This window comes from Schistocerca cancellata, chromosome 1 (assembly GCF_023864275.1).
Source record: "Schistocerca cancellata isolate TAMUIC-IGC-003103 chromosome 1, iqSchCanc2.1, whole genome shotgun sequence".
In the NCBI taxonomy this organism is placed as follows: Eukaryota; Metazoa; Arthropoda; class Insecta; order Orthoptera; family Acrididae; genus Schistocerca; species Schistocerca cancellata.
In genome coordinates this window covers 1,237,983,339-1,237,988,050 of record NC_064626.1, presented here as the reverse complement: position 1 = coordinate 1,237,988,050, position 4,712 = coordinate 1,237,983,339, and positions in this window count along the sequence as shown.

Sequence of the window (4,712 nt, the reverse complement as noted above, 5' to 3'; positions counted from 1 at the left end):
TGATCATGATCTCCACCACGACCGATCCATCGGTTTTCGAATTTCCTGTTTAAGAAATGCCGAACATCATAATGGAAGTGCGGTGGAGCACCATCCTGTTGAAAGATGAAGGCGGCGCTGTCGGTCTCCAGTTCTGGCATGAGCCAATTTTCCGCGGGCTACGCGTGAAACTTGCCCGCACGCTTTCAACCGTTTCTTCGCTCATTGCAGGCCGACCCGTTGATTTCCCCTTACAGAGGCATCCAGAAGCTTTAAACTGCGCATACCATCGCCGAATGGAGTTAGCAGTTGGTGGATCTTTGTTGAACTTCGTCCTGAAGTGTCGTTGCCCTGTTATAACTGACTGATGTGAGTGCATTTCAGGCACGACATACGCTTTCTCGGCTCCTGTCGCCATTTTGTTTCACTGCGCTCTTGAGCGCTCTGACGGCAGAGACCTGAAGTGCGGCTTCAGCCGAACAAAACTTTATGAGTTTTTCTACGTATCTGTAGTGTGTCGTGACCATATGTCAATGAATGGAGCTACAGTGAATTTATGAAATCGCTTCAATCATTTGTAATAGCCCTGTACATACATAATATGGAGCATCGTGCTTCGAGAAAGTTTCGAATAAAAATCACTCACTGTCCAAATTGTTGGGCAATGTTAACAAATCTAAAAGCAGTCCCCTTGTACGCTGACTTTTCCTCTATCTTACTTGTTTGCGTGCACAGCATTTGGGAGAAAAAGGAAAAATGTAACTCGTTGTATAAGGGAAGCGGACAGAGTCGTCCAGAAAGTTTAATTCCCCGCTGAGCAGAGCTACTTACCTGGAATCGCCACCCGCACTGGGCTCGCCCTTGCGCGGAGGGCGTGATCACGGTCGTAAGTACGACCTCTCGGAAATTAAGCTCATCGAAGGGCGGCGAGCCGCTTTAAATTATCGACTGCCTGGCCGGAACGCCCGGCGACTCTGGCTTTACGAGGAGTTCTGGCGGGTGGGGGTGGTGGGAGGGGGGGTTGGTTGGCGGGGGGGGGGGAGGCGTCTCGGCAGTGAGCGCTGCTCGGCTACTGTGCAGAACAGGAAGTCTGCATTTGTTACACTGCCCTCACGGGCGCTACCTGCTTCACAGACACATGAGCTTAAAACCTGCGAAGATCCCGACACATAGTACCCGCCCACCCCACTTAAGCTCCACCCCTGATCAGCAAGATGCTCCGCCCAACCGGGGCAAAACGATACGCATCGTCGCAGATATGTTACTCCTAGAACGAGAACTAGAAAATGAATAATTTCCAACGTTTAATGCAAAGACTTTAAGTTTCAGGTACTAATGTAAACGTTTGCAGACACGACTACGATTATAACTGTGTGTTATTGATGAAGTAGAAGTGTCTATAACTTAAAATGGATTTCCGGTATCTAATGGTATTTACAACAAGCGTAACAAAAAATCACGAATGATTTAAAATAATAAATGAAAGCGAAGTACAAACGTGCTGTCTGTTTTATAATGCGAGCCAATTATCATCAAATTAATCGCTTAATATAACGTGATCTTTCGGGAAAAGTACACTTCGCAAATAATGTGGTTGGAAATGTTACGTATGTCGGTAATAAAAGCTTACGATGCCGCAGATGGCAACAGAGTTTATTTCTTTTATTCATCCTAAATAATCTATCCAGATTATAAGACACAGAACAAACACAAACCAAAACAGCACAGTAAAAATACTGTGTTATGTCAGTAGAGACATAAATGTAAGCTTTATCCACCAAACAGCTTGCACTATTTGCATTAGCTTCACTATTTGTTTCTAGTCTCTGCTTCTCAAACATCCAAAATATTCTGCTACGGAATGGAAACAATAATTTAATAAGAATAGACAGGCCTACTTGTTTACAATATCCTCACTTGACTCAATATTTTTATGTTTATAAAATGTAGCTTGACTCATTAGACCTAAAGAAATGAAGAATATAAAAATCATACTGACAAGAAAAACGTTATGAAGAAAGTCGTATTTTCCATACCCAAATGCAGGTACTGTTTCCGGTCTTCCGTTGTGAGGGAACTATAGGGGGTGGGGTGAGGTCCCGTTCGAGAGCGAGGTATGGGGGTGGGGTGAGGACCCGTCGTGGGCGAGCTGAGTGCGGGGTGAGTGCCGCAGGGAGGTAGAATGGGGGGGATCCTCGCTGGGATCTTCGCAGGTTTTAACGTTTGCTTTCACACATCGCCTTCAGTACAGAACTCCTTCCAGTTGGGCGGCGCTTACGATTTCTTCGGCGCGGTGAAAGCGTCGTTATTCGGCGCGTTCATTATCAGTAGCGGTGTGTCGGCTTTAAAGGCGTCCTCTCATGATTTCATGTCGCAAGCAGAACTACGGAGACGCTATGAAGTATTAACTTAGGCGCAGTTGAACTCAGTGAATGTAGTGCTTTTTGTATTTGAGTGTGCATGATACCAGAATAAGCTACTCGTATTTCAGGGCACCAGGACGTTGACGATATCTCGAAAATTGGTTGCTTTAGGCATGATTTGTTATAATGAAATGATAGAAAACTACGTATCAGTAGTGAAGGGGATAGTCTGCTAAGGAAATACTGATTTTCTTCTTAAGTATGTTAATTCGTGCATACACCGTTGTAATACGAAAGGATTTGGTGAAATACGAAAGAGAAATGTGGAAAAAAATATAATTAGTTCAACTGAATGTGTATGGGAACAAAGAAATTGTGAAGGACGAGTGTGTGAACTCGGGACAAGACTGAGAAATGTGGTAAAGGGAAGGTGGGCACAAAACTTGACTCTCAGTGGGAAAGCACATGGTTAGAAGGAAGAAACAATTATAAAGCTGACTCATTAAAAAAGAAAAGCAACTGCTGACAATGACCCAGATACTAAGGCAATGAAGACTGCAGTCTACGCAACATTGTACCACTGCATGAACATTGATGAGAAACCGCAACACATTAAGTGTCCAAAAGGTGAGAATTAGTCCGCAGGTCGTGGTCGTGCGGTAGCGTTCTCGCTTCACGCGCCCGGGTTCCCGGGTTCGATTCCCGGCGGGGTCAGGGATTTTCTCTACCTCGTGATGACTTGGTGTTGTGTGATGTTTTTACGTTAGTTAGGTTTAAGTAGTTCTAAGTTCTAGGGGACTGATGACCATAGATGTTAAGTCCCATAGTGCTCAGAGCCATTTGAACCATTTTGGTGAGAATTATTGGGGTTTCCTCAATCGTGCCCTTGCCAAGAGAGAACAAGCAAAATCACAGATTTGCTATCAATACTGCTCTGAGACCTCCTGTCGTTGTTTGAACGCTATCTGTTTATCAGTGGGTGACATCTCGCACAATTCTCTCCAGATGTACTGCTTGAAAGACTCAAAATGCAAATGAATGTGTAAATAGTATAATCGGATCAAAGTGCCCAAATGATGTGTTTACATCCTAAAGAGCTGTAGAACTAGCTATGACAGAGAAGCTGTTTCACAGTTCAATAAGTTCAAGATATTATCTGACACAAGCAACAAATGCAACAGAGACCACTGCATTGTCAGCAATAAGGTCCTGAAGGAGCAAAGTTAGAGATGAGCGAAGAAGGAAGCAAAAGGCGAAACGGTGCGTAGAATTTTCAATGTTTCTACATGAAACGAAGACTATGTATGAATTTTCAGCTTTCTGAGTCTAACATTTAACGGCTTCAATTTTTCATAAAAACTCCAACTTTAAACAGAATTGCTCAGATGAAGATGAGACTTGTAACTTTTAACTGTGACATACATTTGCGTATTCTGAACAGTTTTTAGCTTCTTAGTTTTGTTATTAGGCGCCACTTATTTCTTCTTAGGATCGTATATTTTGCCTAACATATTCATTTGACCATTCTGAGACTTTACAGTGTGGACATTAATATTAAGCATACAATGAAAGTGACTGGAAAAGTTATTTTGATTGCTAATTTCTCTCTTAAGGGGCTCCGGAACGCCCTATACTTGCAATGTTAAAATAACGCTTATAAATTACATCTTTCCTCACAAAGTATTTGAGGTAGGAAGTTGAACTTTTTACAGATTATTTATTGGAATATGGGCTACAACTTAACACAGGGATTTTACAAAATTTTAGTTCAGTTATTAAAGATGATTTTTTTTCAATTGTAATGAAAATTCACAACATTTTTTTGCAATTTTTTATTTATATATTCAAAAATATACAGTTTTTTGGAAAAAGGCTGTGTTAAATTATGCAGAAGGTACTGTGTAACATTTACAGAAAGTTTGAAAGAAAAATGTTTGGAAGATCCTTAGAAAACATGTAATTAGTATGAGAAAATAAAAGTTTTGGGAATCGAGCGACAAAGATTGGATTAACTTTTTAGTGCATTCCAGGTCCATAGGATGGATTATCTTCATCCTCTGCAAAGTCCTCCTCCAGCTTCCTCTTGTTCCTCCTCCTGTTTACTCTTGCTTGTATTTCTAGACTCTTTACAGCCCTGTCTGCAGCCTGAAGGCGCTCCTTGTCTAAAGCAAGTATCGCTCGTACCATGTTAGAACCTATCTTCATTCCCATATTTCTAAATACGTTGCACCTTACAATGTTGCCATCACTGAAAGTCGCAACAGCAACTTTACTTTTACTCATTATTATACTTCAACAAAACAGAGACTCAAGAAACAGAATTAATTACGAATATTTTCGAGATAACGACAGAGTAAATAAACATGAAAC